The sequence below is a fragment of the Orcinus orca genome, chromosome 9 (assembly GCF_937001465.1).
Source record: "Orcinus orca chromosome 9, mOrcOrc1.1, whole genome shotgun sequence".
NCBI classification, from domain to species: Eukaryota; Metazoa; Chordata; class Mammalia; order Artiodactyla; family Delphinidae; genus Orcinus; species Orcinus orca.
In genome coordinates this window covers 78,594,841-78,613,230 of record NC_064567.1, presented here as the reverse complement: position 1 = coordinate 78,613,230, position 18,390 = coordinate 78,594,841, and positions in this window count along the sequence as shown.

The window sequence follows — 18,390 nt, the reverse complement described above, 5'->3', positions numbered from 1 at the left end:
TAAAAAATACAAACACATGGAGGCTAAACAATACACTACTTAATAACGAAGTGATCACTGAAGAAATCAAAGAGGAAATCAAAAAATACCTAGAAAGAAATGACAATGGAGACACGACGACCCAAAACCTATGGGATGCAGCAAAAGCAATTCTAAGAGGGAAGTTTATAGCAATACAATCCTACCTTAAGAAACAGGAAACATCTCGAATAAATAACCTAACCTTGCACCTAAAGTAATTAGAGAAATAAGAACAAAAACCCCCCAAAGTTAGCAGAAGGAAAGAAATCATAAAGATCAGATCAGAAATAAATGAAAAAGAAATGAAGGAAACGATAGCAAAGATCAATAAAACTAAAAGCTGGTTCTTTGAGAAGATAAACAAAATAGATAAACCATTAGCAAGACTCATCAAGAAAAAAAGGGAGAAGACTCAAATCAATAGAATTAGAAATGAAAAAGGAACAGTAACAACTGACACTGCAGAAATACAAAGGATCATGAGAGATTACTACAAGCAACTCTATGCCAATAAAATGGACAACCTGGAAGAAATGGACATATTCTTAGAAATGCACAACGTGGCAAGACTGAATCAGGAAGAAATAGAAAATATGAACAGACCAATCACAAGCACTGAAATTTAAACTGTGATTAAAAATCTTCCAACAAACAAAAGCCCAGGACCAGATAGCTTCACAGGCGAATTCTATCAAACATTTAGAGAAGAGCTAACACCTACCCTTCTCAAGCTCTTCCAAAATATAGCAGAGGGAGGAACACTCCCAAACTCATTCTACAAGGCCACCATCACCTTGATACCAAAACCAAACAAGGATGTCACAAAGAAAGGAAACTACAGGCTAATATCACTGATGAAAATAGATACAAAAATCCTCAACAAAATACTAGCAAACAGAATCCAACAGCACATTAAAAGGATCATACACCATGATCAAGTGGGGTTTATTCCAGGAATGCAAGGATTCCTCAATATACGCAAAACAGTCAATGTGATAAACCATATTAACAAACTGAAGGAGAAAAACCATATGATCATCTCAGTAGATGCAGAGACAGCTTTTGACAAAATTCAACACCCATTTATGATAAAAACCCTGCAGAAAGTAGGCATAGAGGGAACTTTCCTCAACATAATAAAGGCCATATATGACAAACCCACAGCCAACATCGTCCTCAATGGTGAAAAACTGAAAGCATTTCCACTAAGATCAGGAACAAGACAAGGTTGCCCACTCTCACCACTACTATTCAACACAGTTTTGGAAGTTTTAGCCACAGCAAGCAGAGAAGAAAAGGAAATAAAAGGAATCCAAATTGGAAAAGAAGAAGTAAAGCTATCACTGTTTGCACATGACATGATCCTATACATAGAGAATCCTAAAGATGCTACCAGAAAACTACTAGAGCTAGTCAATGAATTTGGTAAAGTAGCAGGATACAAAATTAATGCACAGAAATCTCTGGCATTCCTATACACTAATGATGAAAAATCTGAAAGTGAAATCAAGAAAACACTGACATTTACCATTGCAACAAAAAGAATAAAATATCTAGGAATAAACCTACCTAGGGAGACAAAAGACCTGTATGCAGAAAATTATAAGACACTGCTGAAAGAAATTAAAGATGATACAAATAGATGGAGAGATATACCATGTTCTTGGATTGGAAGAATCAACATTGTGAAAATGACTCTACTACCCAAAGCAATCTACAGATTCAATGCAATCCCTATCAAACTACCACTGGCATTTTTCACAGAACTAGAACAAAAAATTCACTATTTGTATGGAAACACAAAAGACCCCGAGTAGCCAAAGTAATCTTGAGAATGAAAAACAGAGCTGGAGGAATCAGGCTCCCTGACTTCAGACTATACTACAGTATACAGTAATCAAGACAGTATGGTACTGGCACAAAAACAGAAATATAGATCAATGGAACAGGATAGAAAGCCCAGAGATAAACCCATGCACATATGGTCACCTTATCTTTGATAAAGGAGGCAGGAATGTACAGTGGAGAAAGGACAGCCTCTTCAATAAATGGTGCTGGAAAAACTGGACAGGTACATGTAAAAGTATGAGATTAGATCACTCCCTAACACCATGCACAAAAATAAGCTTAAAATGGATTAAAGACCTAAGTGTAAGGCCAGAAACTATCAAACCCTTAGAGGAAAACATAGGCAGAACACTCTATGATATAAATCACAGCAAGATCCTTTCTGACCCACCTCCTAGAGAAATGGAAATAAAAACAAAAATAAACAAATGGGACCTAATGAAACTTCAAAGCTTTTGCACAGCAAAGGAAACTGTAAACAAGACCAAGAGACAACCCTCAGAATGGGAGAAAATATTTGCAAATGAAGCAACTGACAAAGGATTACTCTCCAAAGTTTATAAGCAGCTCATGAAGCTCAATAACAAAAAAACCAAACAACCCAATCCAAAAATGGGCAGAAGACCTAAATAGACATTTCTCCAAAGAAGATACACAGACTGCCACCAAACACATGAAAGAATGCTCAACTTCATTAATCATTAGAGAAATGCAAATCAAAACCACAATGAGATATCATCTCACACCAGTCAAAATGGCCATCATCAAAAAAATCTAGAAACAATAAATGCTGGAGAGGGTGTGGAGAAAAGGGAACCCTCTTGCACTGCTGGTAGGAATGTAAATTGATACAGCCACTATGGAGAACAGTATGGAGGTTCCTTAAAGAACTAAAAAGAGAACTACCATACGACCCAGCAATCCCACTACTGGGCGTATACCCTGAGAAAACCATAATTCAAAAAGAGTCATGTACCAAAATGTTCACTGCAGCTCTATTTACAATAGCCAGGACATGGAAGCAACCTAAGTGTCCATCATCAGATGAATGGATAAAGAAGATGTGGCACATATATAAAATGGAATATTACTTGGCCATAAAAAGAAACGAAATTGAGCTATTTGTAATGAGGTGGATGGACCTAGAGTCTGTCATACAGAGTGAAGTAAGTCAGAAAGAGAAAGACAAATACCGTATGCTAACACATATATGGAATTTACGAAAAAAAATTTCATGAAGAACCTAGGGGTAAGACAGGAATAAAGACACAGACCTACTAGAGAATGGACTTGAGGATATGGGGAGGGGGAAGTGTAAGCTGTGACAAAGCGAGAGAGAGGCATGGACATATATACACTACCAAACGTAAGGTAGATAGCTAGTGGGAAGCAGCCGCATAGCACAGGGAGATCAGCTCGGTGCTTTGTGACCACCTGGAGGGGTGGGATAGGGAGGGTGGGACGGAGGGAGACGCAAGAGGGAAGAGATATGGGAACATATGTATATGTATAACTTATTCACTTTGTTATAAAGCAGAAACTAACACAACATTGTAAAGCAAGTATACTCCAATAAAGATGTTAAAAATAAATAAAAGAAAATGTAATAAAAATGGAAATAAATAAATTCCAAATCATTCAAGATATTTCTTTTGAATTAAAAAGTGTAAAGCATGAACGAGTTGCCTACATGCTTATAATTCTCACACCAGTTCGTGAATCTAGGTGCTTGAACCCTAGGAGTCATTATTTACTTTTTCTCACTTCACATTCATTCCATCAACGGGTCCTGCTCTAAGTTTCTCCATCCACTGATAACATCCATCCAAGCCTTCATCACCTCAAACCTGGATGACTGAAATAGCCTCCTTTTTCTCCCATTAACTCTAGGTGCTCTTCAATGTTGTCTGCTCAATGCTTGACAACACTAAAATGATTTTTAAAATTTATAATTCTGGACATGCCATCTATATACCTCCTCTCCCCTTCAAGGACTGGAAAGTAGCAGTATAACTCTAGTGACCACTCTTTTAATGAATAATTTCTATTGCCATTTTGGAAGATTATGCTCCCTTACACCTTAGAATCTTTGTCCACAATGCATTTCCTACTTTCCCACCCCCAAACAAATGGACTTCTACTCCTTCTTTAAATGTCATCTATGATTCACCACCTAAAGAAGACTTACCTAAACCCTTAAATCAGATTCATTTGTTCTTTGCTGCTCTAGAAACTTTTTTACCTCTCTTTGGAATTTTTGCCTACGTTTGTAAATGCATTTTTGTGATAACTTATTTAACATCTACACTGTGAATGCCGTAAGCACAAGAACACTGTCTCTTGAATAAATAAATGGAAAATTAAGAAAAATTTTTATAATGTAGAAAGAATACAGGCCTTCAAATTCTATTTTTCAACTAAATAAATATTTCAGGGAAAATAAGAGATCTCTAAATGCAAGGAAAAGGAGGCTTTTAGGCATATATATGTATATACACAATTTAATATTTGTCAATGGACTTAATTATAAATTTTCCAAATCTCTTGAATGAACACACAGTCTAGTGAGGTTGGTTAAAAATGGTTATAAATAATTAGTTACTAATACAATTCTTCTAATTGAGAAGGAATAATAAGAATAACATATACTTAGTACTTCCCAAGTGCCAGATACCATGTTATATGTTTTGAAAAGGTATACTCTCATTTAATTCTCACAAACATGTGAAATAGGCACTACTGATACTATCTAAATTCAGTTACGTGAGTACTCTAAATTTAGGATTAGGGCATTTTGGTAAATTTTGCAGGAATGTATAGCTAAGGAATTAAAACATCTGAACTCTGGAGCCCACAAATTTAACCACCAGATTATACTATTCTTGAGGAGGGAGAGGTAGAGAGAGATGAAGCTGGAATTATAAACCTGAGTCACATTTGTGAAGAATGTTGGATACCATGTTTAAATTTCAGCTTTGTCCTCCAGGCAATGGAAAACACTGGAAGGTCTGTAAGGAGAGGGATTATATGATCCAAGGTAATTTTTAGAAAGATTTCTATGGCAGAACATATGGAAAATTAATGAAGGTGGATTGATTAAATTGCCTATGACTACATTAAATTGCCTATAACTGAGCTAGGCAACTAGGATGCTTAAAAGTAATTTAATTCAGTCTTACTCAAACTAAATCTTCTAGAGTGATTATTGAATCCTACCTCATCCTCTGCCAAATACTGATTCTCTAAGGAAACACTTGTCTATTGAGGATAATCTGGCATTGAGAGGTAGCTGATGTGCTTATGGGACAACCAAGTGGAGATGTCAAAAAAGTTAACAATATGAATCAGGAAAGGAGGCGTCACTCAAGATACAAATAGAAAATTAGAAGTCTAAACATAGAAATTATTTAAGGAAACAACCTTACTTTATGATTTTAACACTTTTGCAAAGAATTCATTAGAATCTATTTGAATATGGATATTCCTGACATTAAAATTTGCTCAAATGGAAATGTTTGTCAATCTACTCATTATGGATTTTTTACAATACTTCCAATATTATGGAAGGTAAAGACTAAGATTTCTGGCCAATGTGTAATAACAGGGACCAGATCGACCCTTCTGCCTTCAACAACTATAAAGTACATAGAACAATGGTGTGAAGACACTGAACAAAAGGTGGTGCAGGACTGGGGTCCCTCAGAGAAGGGGAATTAACAAAACGAGCCCTACAATTGCATCAGCTTGTTTCTTGGAAGCAGTATCCTGACTTCAGGGCAGAGAGGTTTAGAAGACTCAAGTATAAGACAAAATTCTTATTGAGTTGAGGATACAGAGAACCAAGTTCTGAAAAACCAAGGCAGTTAGACTTTGCTGACCTGAGTCCTGGAGAGAATTCTCCACAGAGGATAAGAGAGACCTTTGTATATCAGCAGAGGGATCTCTTCAATCTTTGGGGAACTACTGATTTCATGTGTGAGAGTAGACTATTCTAGGAAGGAGACAGAACCACTTTATAAAGATTAGGCAGAAAAATAATCTGGAGCTAAAGGATCATAGGTTATGCTTCCACTCTCCATCATAGAAAGACCTAGTAGGACACAAAGCATCAGTTAATATCCTTAGACTTATTCAAAATTAAAAGGCTAAACTAAACACTGGGAGAAAGTATGTTCACAACATATATCTGAAAAGGAACTTGCATCCTGAATATATAAAGAACTTCTGCAACTCAATAATATTAAGACAACTCTATTTAAACAATGTTCACAATATATGCACAGACATTTTACCAAAGAATAAATGCAAATAGCAAATAAGCACAAGAAAAGAGGCTTAGCGTCATTAGGGAAAAGCAAAATATCAACACAATGGGCTTCCTCTACACACTTTTTTTTGGCTATCACTAAAAATACTGATAGCACCAAGTATGGATAAGGATGTGGAATTTGCATGTGTTATTTGTGAGAATGCAACATTGCATAGCCACTTTAGCAAACAGATCAGATCGGCAGTTTCTTATAAATTTAAGCTTACCATACAATCCAGCAGTCTAAGTGCTACGTATTTACCCCAAAGAATTGAAAACATGTAATTACAAAAAGATGTGCATTCAAAACTTACAGCTTTATTATTAATAATATTAACATTATCATAATATTAAAACTAAAAAACAAAACAAATTTCCATCAACTAGCGACTAGATAAATTATGGTATACCCATACAATGAAACACTACTTAAGAATCAAATGGAGCAGACTACATGCAACAAGAATGACTCTTAAAAGAATTCATAAGTAGAGGAAACTAGCCACAATAGGATATATTCTCTATGATGACACTTTTATGAAATCCAAGAAAATGTAAAACTTTAGATTCATAAAGCAGATAAGTGATTTTAAGTGGCCAGAGGTGAGATAAGGGAATTGACTGCCAAGGGGCATAAGGGAACTCTGAGGGTGATGGCAATGTTCATATCACAATTATAGTGGTGGCTAGATGATTGTATACATTTGTCAAAACTCATCAAATTTACACTTAAAATTGGTAAATTTTCTTATATGTACATTATAATCCAATGAAGCTGATTTTAAAATTAATGTGGATGTTGACAGCAGAGGAATCTCAACATGTGAGAAGCAGGGCAAATATGGGAAATTTTCACATTTCACTTAATTTTGCTGTGGACTTAAAACTGCTCTAAAAAACTAAAATCTATTTTTAAAAAGTCAACAAAAAAATACTGATGAAAAGTAAATTTTATCATAAAAAATTAATGTGGCTTTGCTGAAGTCTTAACTAACACTAGTATTATAAAAGAATGGATAAAATTTACAGGATTTTTAATTAAGATGATTGTGTTTGTGGGGCTGTTATTTATGAGAGAAAATACAAAATATTTCTGAATATATATTTGACATAAAAATTAGTTTTTCCACATAGATAACAAAATGTAAATTCACTGAAAATTATCTTAGATTTCTGTTTTCTTCTTTGACTAAGGAAATTATACCTCTAAAAATAATAATTTAAAATCTCTGAAGGTATATTTTGAGATTTTAGTTGACTACTTTCTACAGAAAAGTGATCAAAACATCAAAATGAATCTAATAGTTATAATGTTGAGTAAAAGCCAGACTCCAAACGTAAATACTATATGTTCCCATTTATATAAATTTCAATTAGAGGAAAAACTAATGTATAGTGAAAAAAGTCAGAATGTTAGTTTTACTTGAGGGACTATTTTCTGGAAACTGACATGAAAGAATCCCATATTTTTATCTCAGTGGTGGTCACATATGAGTTTGTGTTTATCAAGTTATTTAATTTATCAAGTTGTGTAATTGAGTGGTTCACTTATCCATGTGGTTTGTACTTACATTCTGAGGTTTTTTTTTTTTTTTTTTTTTTTTTTCCATATTGGAGTCATATAATCTACTTAATATTTTTCTGAAAGTCTATTAATTTCCCCTGGCTTCTTGTTCTTCATTTACTCCCTTAGTGAATAAAATTTATAGGTTTAACTCTCTTTCCTTTTCCCCTCCTTCAGCACTTTCATCTTTCCTTCCCATATCTTCTCTTTTTCTCAACAAATATTTTTTAAACCCCTACAATGTCCCAAAATGGACGAGGTGCTTGGGATACAAATGAACTGTAAAAATAGTATGGTCCTACTCTCATGAAGATTAAATTCTAGGAAAGGAGACTAATATTAGTTTTTAAAAAATTCAAGTCAATGGAAGAATGATAAATATCTCTGAAAACCATATAATACAGAGATTTGAAGTAGGCAGTAAGGTCAGAAAAGGTTTTCCTGAACAAGCAAACCTAGGAAGATGAAGAGGGGAGGAAGATATTGGCTGCAGAATGTGCAACATCTGGACAGATATTGTGGTTGGAGGGAAATTGTAAGTATGAGGGAATAGGCTTCCCTCCACTTCAATTTGGACCCACCAGACCCATATGTCCTTTGTTTACCCATGGTCTCCATGTTAATAAACCCAACAGTATATTTTCAAACATGATGTTATCTGATATCTTAACAGCATTAGACTTTATTGATAATTTCTTGTAGAATTTGTTCCAGGTTCTCCTTTCTTTTTCCACTATAATCTCTAGATATTCTCATATTCATCTATGACTTCAATGAGTAACTATGTAAAGATTTTTTAACAATGTGATCCCTAGGCCAGGCTGGTCCTCTGAGCTCCAGATTTATGTCTCTTTCTCCCTTCTTCACATCTCCAGGGAATATCAATATCCCCTAACTGGAAATAACATTCTTGCTGCCCTAAGTAACCCCAAACGGACCTAACTACTAGTGTTCCCTATTTCAGTGTTACATCTGTTCTGTCACAAAAGCCAGACACTTAGAATTTAACCTTGACACCTCTTTCTTCTTTATGTTCCTCATCAAATATATTTCCATGATCTTTCAGTTAATCTATGCCAATCTCTGTTGCATTGATCACTAAAATATCTCTCTTATCACTCTATACTTCCTTTTTTCATTCCCCTAGTCCTCGTTCATATCACATCATCTCCATCATCACTGCGCTCTAACATACTTGTCCACAGCTTCTCATCACTGATGTATTATAGAGCCTGATCAAGTGCTTTGCAAGAGGTGGGGAGTGAGGCAATATTACCACTTAATCATACATCAAGCAGTAAATTTTCACTGAAAACAATCAATACATTTAATTTTTAACAGATCACAGTTTTATGTGTTTAGTAACTTCACTTTTTTAAAACCAGAATAATATTTTCTTTGTGATTGGACATGCATGGGGTGAAAGTCATAAACCAGTGGCCCAAATTACACTTACACAGACATTGCTACTGTGTTCCTTGTGTTCTGCATTTCCCCATATTGAAGACATGTTTACTAGTAACAATGGATATTTTCACTTTTATTTTTCATTTATCTTATTTAAAAATACAGTGTGTTATATACCATATTGAAATCTAAATTTAGAATTCTTAAAAGCATCACCAGTAAGGCTGCCTGGTAACCAAAGAATGTTTCTGAGCACAATCATGCCAAAAATACATAAATCCTTAATTACCATGTTTGTTATTTTATTTTCATCACTTGTATTTCCCAACTATTTTTATCTCTCAATTATTGTTTACAAAAAATTTCAAGTAACCTTTGAAATGTAGTCAACTTGATCTGTCATGACACTTGGCGCTCCTGAAGAATTTTTACTGATTGAACAGAGTGAAGATGAGTTGTGTATATTTTGTGATCCCTCTTGGAAACCAGACAGAAAATTAGTACTACAAATACAAAGTTATATGAAAGCATGTGTACAAGCACACACACACACACACACATACACACACACATATACCTTAAAGTAACACATTAGAAAACATTTTTTGGATAGTGAGGCGTTAGGAGCTTGTATGGGGTAAATATTTATTCACAGTACTTATATAAAGTCAATGTCAACATTGTTAATGATTTAGATGGCCTTCAAAATGCCTTCCCATCCTTCTCATACATAATGCCCATATCCTCATTTACACATGGACTTAGACCTTGCTTACTATCCTCTAATAATATCATATCTTGAATAAGCCTCTGAAAGATAGCTCCCAAAATTCACAATTCATTTTTCCAAATATATATTACATTAGGAATTGAGTTTTCTGATCTTTAAGCCTAGCATGATAGCCTTTGCCTCTCCATTTCAGAATATAGAAAGAGAACTTCAAAAATTCAACTAGATTTTATAGTAGACCACTTCCTCTAATAAGGCAAGAAACTGCTTGGTCATGTTGATAGCATACTAAGGGCCAAGACTGAGGATGGATTGTGGAATGTTTCAGGGACATGGTTATGTAACACGGCTATAGTGTGAGAAGAAAAGGAGGATACATTTCTGTAACAACATGCTACTGCATCCTGGAACACATCTGAAACTATCAGAAAGTAAGCAGATCAGAGTCATACTGCCATATCCTTCTTTTAGTTTCATTATATCCTCAAATAAGTATTGAAATCAAATAAGGGGAGACTGATATTTCACTTATGGGAAGTTAATGGGTAAGAAAGTTTGGGTTGGTAAAGACAAGCATCAAATTAAACTGTAACAACTATATACTATATAGTATATTATTTACCTACATACATGGACATACAAATACATAAACATATATCCTCTTTTCTTTTTTTAATTAAATAGAGGTGTTTGGAAAATTTGTTCATCAATTGTACCAGTTCTCAGAATATCCTGAAACAGAAAAAGAAAAGTAATCCAGAAATAACAAGTTTCATCACAAGAAACTCTTCTCTATGAGATAAATTATTTCTTTGTATATCGTTCAGATACCTAATATATTTTTGTGATCCTACATAACATATATAGTTGATATAAAGATACAGATGGGTAAAGAATAGTTCAACATAGATGAGTGAATTAATATGAAATATGGAGGAAAAGTGTTTCATTTTCTTTGTCATATTAGAGTAGAAACTGACATGCTATGCTATTTATAGAATTGAAATAAAATTTTGAAATGTTTCTTTTTTTCTGTAGTATATTTTTCAGAGACAGTAAGTAAAGCCTCAATGATCACAACACTAAAATGTCATAAAACATGGAATCTAACCTAAGAAGTAGTTTTTTGCCTGTGAACTTTTAGGTCCACATTGCTTATTGATTTTATCCTCTTTTCAAACCATATGTTAAGTTACAAATACTGAAATTGCTTCATTAAATCACATTTTTCTTCTTTTATGTGTCAGTTACCTATTAAGAACATATGTTATCTCGACACAGTAATGCTTACTCTCAAGTCATATACTATAAGCTTAATGCTCTGAAAAAAGAGAAATAAAAATGTCACCATGTTCTAGATGAAAATAAAATTTCATCAAAATGATATTATAAACATTTAAAATTTAAAGCAAAACTTATAATGATGCAATAACAAATCCACAGAGTTCTTGGACATAAAGGGATATACTAAACAGCATTAGCAATGTACTTCCCTCCATATGAAGTCATTGTGTAATATTTACTTGATCTACACAGCTAAGAAAACTTAGACCAGAGATTTGTGTTCATAGCAACTGATGCTAGTTCCTTAAGTGGTAAGATGGCTCTGAACTTACTCTTTTAATAAACAAACCATTTCTCATTTCCTTTTTTATACAAGAGAAATAAAGCATTTAAAAATAGATTTTATGGGCTTCCCTGGTGGCGCAGTGGTTGAGAGTCCGCCTGCCGATGCAGGGGACGTGGGTTCGTGCCCCGGTCTGGGAAGATCCTACATGCCACGGAGCGGCTGGGCCCGTGAGCCATGGCCGCTGAGCCTGCGCGTCCGGAGCCTGTGCTCCGCAACGGGAGAGGCCACAGCAGTGAAGGGCCCGCGTACCACACACAAAAAAAGATTTTACTATTAACTGTAAGAAGGTATGTATCTATACCATTATTCTACCCATTCAATTTCCACTTCCCTCCCATTTATATTCCTTTCCCTATATCCCCCATTAAGATGCCAGCATTTTGGATAGAGTTTCTTTTAAGAGATTTTTCTAAAACAACATATTCATTTGCAACAGCAAATGAACATTAAATCACACGCACAATAGGTTTTATCCTGCCAAACATAGAGACAAAACAGTACTGTTGGAATGTTTCTGCCTTTGGGGTGGGGTGGGGGAAACTATTCTTTCAATTATATCACTTTTTAAAAAATGCTTCTCTAAAACAGAAGACTTTGGTGCTAGTCCTTTAAGATGTGATTCTTTATAAATGTATTTTCTGAGTCCACGTGTTTCGTATGCACCGTCATGAGAAACAAATAGATGTATAGTTAGAATTTGGTAGGGAAATGGAGAAGATAAAAATAACTTAGAATTACTAAATTCAGGTCATTCCTCCAAAAATGATGTGAAAATATGCCCTTATTATTCTTTGTATCATAGCAAATTTTAGTCTTCCCACCAAGTCACGAAATCAATTTATCCACCACCGTAACTTCATGAGAATGAAATATAGCATCTGCACACCAGACCTTCATGGCTGACTGAGATAACGCAGATCATTTCCAGTTAAGATTCTCAAGGAAATTAAGTATACAGAATGGAATTCCCTAAATTAGAATGTCCACAATATGAAGGCAGAAACAACTGTTTTGACCAGAAACCAAGTCTCTAGTGTTTCACAAGTTCAGTATAACAAAAGCAAAGCTGCTTCTGCTCAATTTCTCAGCCGTTTTATAGGATATAATGATTTCATTCATTCAATAAACTAAAAGTTACATTATATTCAAGTATAGAAATACACCACACTAACATATGTTGATTCTGTAATAAATGGATAATCTGAACCTACATAAATGTTTCTAAAAAGCTTGAATTTACTAAGTCAACAGCTAACTTTTAAATTACTCTCACCAGTAATCTCTTATTACACTCTTCTTTCTTTGTATTTTTTTTTAATCTAATCAAGGGTTCACATCATATTATTTCCACTTGGAAAAATTTCTTTCTGCTGAATCTAGACAATCAAAACTAAGGAGTAAATTGAAGAAAGCTAAAAAATATATGATCCCAAGTTAACGTGCTTTAAGGCAAAAGAGCAGGAATAAAAGACAAGTTTGTAAACACTTGAGAATGTAATTTCTTAATGTATATTCCCTGATCAATAAAATGTTAATGAAGAACCTGGTCTGTCTGAAGTGCCCGTGGCTCTTCATAATGGTATAACTGGAAATAAATGGAAATATCCTAGAATGAAAAGAAAATAGCTTAGAAAAAGTCTTCAGAAATGGTTTTAATAAGAAATGGCAGTGCCATACAAATTTTTGCCACATTCTGATTCATGAATTGTGTTTTACAGACCTTATTTACCTACTGTGCACAATAAATGATATATCTATGAATATTAAAAATATATTCTTCTTTTGAAAATTATTTTAGTGTTTTAAAAGTATATAAGGATTCGGATCATGTTGATGTTACAGTGTATGCAATATAATGAGTTTAATTTGTCCTTTTAAAAAGATAATTTAGAGGTAAGATAGCCATTTACTTATTGTACCTCAATGCTAATTAACTTTACTTCTAATATGTACTTATAATCAAATTCAAAATTTAAATTAACTTATTCACTTGAGTTTAATGCCAAGAGTATAAACAGCACTCTATTCTCAACCTAGTCCATATTATAAGAAAATGGCCCGGAATTTATAGGTTATTCTTAAATACATCTTTAAACATAAGAGTTTCAGAAATGTGTTTTTAAATTATAACCAGTGATTTAGTAGAAGTCTATTAAATGAATGTAAATTGAATTCCATAAAGTAAAACTGAATCACTATGAAATCAAGACCTTTACAACATGCATTTTAATGAGAAAAATACGCAGTTTGGAAAGTTTGCAATTTTTTTTTTTAATATATATAAAGTAAGTTTTGCACCTGCAAGAAAGTCTAACTATAAAAGGATGTCATTTGGGTCACTTAGTCTAACTTCTTTATGTATTTTGATTTTTGAAATGTCCTCAATTTAAGTAAATACAAATAATAGAATTACTTTATTATGAAACACGGTTTTAATATGATTAAATATTTAGTTCTGATAAGTCCGCACAATGGTATTTAAGTTTTTTATGATGTTGGAAAAATGATTGATTCTGAAATTCCAGGTATGTATTTCACAAAGCAGCTTAATTCTGATTAAGTCTACCTAAGAATCACACAGGTAAATTATGACACCTTTTTCTCTATTTCATGTTGACAAATTAATTCCTAAATAGACTCAGAACTTCAGAATCCTTGCTCTGCTAGATTTGGAAGGTATTACATTGAAAGACATTATAATTACAAAAGTACTCGCATATTTTTCACTTGCCCAAATTTACTTGGAGCAGGTCAGAATGAAGTCTAGAACATATAGTTTATTATGCAGGTTTTGCTAATGTGCATAGAATTCTTAAATTATCTAAACTTCAAAGGGGAATAAACACACTTTGGGGCCAGCTATTCTTATCTACAGCCCTTTAAAACAAATCTACAAGTTTAAATAACTCCTTAAAAATTCTGTTACCAAGACTAAAACTTACCTTGAATTTTTAAAATGTAGAGCTATAAATATCTTTTTAAAAATTTTATTATCAGAAACTGAAAGTTTAATATTTGTTTTCCTGTATTTCATCTTTCGCTTGAATGCTTGAAAACGTTTTATAACTTCATATGCTTATTACAGATTTTATTGTGAGAGATGTTTTCAACAGGCCATATTAACCTGTATAGGTGTACTTAACTTTTGCTATAAAACTGTGACAAGTCAGAAGGGAAACAATATAGGAATGAGGCAAAACAGGGTATTCTAGATTGGCTGTCATCTACTCAGTAGTAATGGAATGAAATTAAATCTTTCAAAACAAAATTAGAACTGGGTCGTCTTCATTCTTTCCCACATCAAATGTAATTGACAATAAATTCTGAGACATGAGGACACGCGGTCAACAAATGTGCAGTCTATCAAATGAAGGAAGAAAAGAAGGATGAAAGGGAGGGAAAACAACACAAGAGTTATAACTATACATAACAATGTCAAGAAGGGCAAAAAAGATTTTTGTGATACTATTTCAGTGAGTATACTATTAGCCAGATACAAAGATAATAGAAAAGACATGTAACTTTAGGAAACAGGAAACTTTTTCACAAGCAATATAAGAAATTAACCAGGAAGTTAATTAGGAAGAAATTTATTTAATCATCTCAGAGAGTATGGGGTAGTTTTACAAAGAGAAAATCAATGTAATTTCCTTTCTTGGCAGGGTGGCCAAGCCACAAAGGCAGAAAGAAAATGCAAGATCTCAAATCTCCTACAGAAAACTTACTAGATTTGGCAGGAACCAAGATTTTTTTTTTTCCATAGAAGGTGGGTTTAATTAATTTTGTATAATTCTTAAAGATATTATGCTCTGATTTTTGGGTGGTTTATAACTAATTGACTTTCAAAGGCTGGTGTTAATTACTGTTAATCGGTTCCTGGTGGATATCAGAAACTAGAAAAAAAATAAAAGTTAAAAAGTAAGCAGGAGCTCTTGGAGCAAGTAATGACTAGATCTTGGGGAAAAAGTAAACTGTTTTTCAGAATATCTTAAGTAGTCACCAAGTAGAACCATAGTGGCTCAGAGTTCTACTGGATATTGTGATCCAAAGGAGAGATGACTAAATGTGGAGCATGTTCTTGCTGAGAGAGCTTGTTTTGAAGGAGTATAGCTAAATGTACTTGAGAAACATTTATAATTTGAAAGAAAGAATATTTATATTGAATTGCAGAAATTATATATAATTGAAACCAGTGGTTATAATATTCCTAAATGGTAGATAGGAACAAATGAAAATAACAAAACAAAAATAAAAATGTAGAGGTATCACAAAATAGAGGAGATTCTACACTAGAGCAATGGATCTATGCATATATGCAAATAAATACATTTATTTTTACTAAGCATGGGAATTATATCTTTTTAATATGAAGCAATTGTCTATATTCAAAGGCAAAAAATAAGTGGACATCACACTAACATAGAATTGGAGAGTGAAGAAAACTTTTGATTACTAATGATGCCATGATAATGATGAGTCTCATGACATAGAACAGGAAGCTAAGCCATCTGGAAAAGTGCACTGTACAGCAAGGAGAATCCTCAGAAAACTTCCTGTTGCTCAATCATGTGGATACAAATGACATCATCTTGGGAGTCAGAGAAGCACCTTTAGGGTTAGGGCTGGGAGGTTAACTGAAGAACTTGGGAGAAGATGCTGCATCTTTCATTCCTTCATTCCTACAAGTGAATTGGAAGGTGAACGTGGCTCTAGGCTCTCCCTTCTTCCATTTCTATGATAGTTTTATAACTTCTTGAAAATAGTTTGTCTATTTTTTTGTTTGTTTTTTAATGATGCTCATGTAGTTTGGGGTGGTTTATTTACTGGTTAAGAATTGGACATCTGAAGACACTCTCTGAGATAAATATCCTTCCTTCACCACTGAATAACTGGATGACTTCAAATAAGTTATTTAATCTCTCCAAGACTCAGTTACCATATTCATAATATGGCAATAAAAATAGTACTTACCTCAAAATGATGATGAGAGAATTAAAGCACAGAATTCTCAATTCCAACCACATAATAAATACTTTAAAAAGTTAATTTTATTACCATTATTCCAGGCTTTTATAGGTCCATCCACAACATTAGAAGGCCTATTTGAGCACTTGTTCTGAAAATATCAGAAAGATCCAGGAACTATTTGACAGAGCTGTTTAACAATGAATATGATGGTGACCAAGGGCAAATATATCATTGTGAGATCATCCTTATCAAGCTTTCTAATGTCACCTTTCAGTTATGGTGTTTTATGAAAATTCACACCCTTGAAGTTTCACATGGCCCAACACGTATGGAATCCCTTTCTATATTTTTAATAGAATTCTGTTAACTATTAGTATTTACATACTTACACAGAACTGTAGTATTTTCCCTGGTAATTTTACATTTCCATCAACTAACTTTGATATAGTTATCTACCTTTTTTTTTTAACATTAAGGGTGCACATCACAACGTGACACAATAAAGATGAAAACGTAATTCAAGCAACAAACATGAAGTAATTGTTCAAGTACATGAAAATGGGTTAATTAAAATAAACTATCCCATAAATGAATGTTAGCTGAGACAAACTAATCAATTCAGTAACAACTGAACACATTTTAAAAATGTAACAATTAAGACTATCATGAAAGTTCTGTGAAAAATCAAATTCCTGTATTCAAACTTTATATATTATATGTGCACAAATTTGCTTCCTGTGTGTTTTCTCAGAAGCAATCAATCTGTCTGCAGACCCTGCAATGGTAACCCACCAAGTGTTGTAGGAGCACTCTTTGAAAACCCAGGACTGAACTGTGGGCTATTCCAGAGACTGAGCATACACAGGCCCACACTGTACCTGCAGGAAAGAGACACTCATTCATTCATCTAGATAGGGAAACATGCTGCAGATCAAATGGATGAGGAAAAAAACGGGAAAGCTACAAATCAAACAGTCGTGTGGGAGGGTACCATGGAGCAACAGCTGGAGGAAGGAAATGGATGACATGTCCTGACACAGATCACCAAGCTGCCTCAGAAGCCAAACAAAGTAGCAATGGGAGAGTCAGTCTATAGATATTTGCTGAAACTCTCTTTCAGCAAAGTCACATCATCTGACAAGTTCCTGACACACCTTATTGAAAATTCCATCCGTCAAAGATAAAGGAAATGAATTATTTGGGAAATGACTACTTTGGTTCTAATTCTAACAAACAAAGAATTGATTCACTAAGTGAGAGAAATAGGAATCCTGAGAGAAAACAGTTCAGTGGCCTAAAATTCCATGATAGCCCAGATGGGACTGGATTCTCACTTTTCACTATTGGACATTTGGAAATACATGTCCATGTCCCAAAGGCAGCATTGATGGGAAATTTGCTTCCAGTTTTTTCCCAGTTCTTTAAAAGAAAGTTTTAACAGCTTTATTTAGATCTAACTTCCAGTCATTTCTAAAATGTGAATAGATGTAGATTTTTTAATTGGCCTCATTAAACATACAATTTTACAATCTTTTTGCATTCAGTTTTATAACATAAACATGTTTCCATTTAATCAATGTGATTAACCTAATTTGAGTGGCTACATAATAATAAACCTTATGGTTTAGAAAACTTTGTGACTTACTTTCACACCTCTTCTAGTCCTGCTTAATTATGGAGCAACCAAACTGCTTTTGTGACATTGTTATGAATCCCAACTCCTGGTATGGATATGATTGATTTAGGACAATGGTTCTCAGAATGTGAGGTAGAGAACCCTAAGTTCCCTCAGTAAGTTTTCAGGGGCTTTGCAAAGTCAAAACTACTTTCAGAATAATATGAAGATCTAATCTGCCTCTTTTGCTCTCATTTTCTGGTAAGCATACAGTGCAGTTTTCCAGAGGCTACAGATG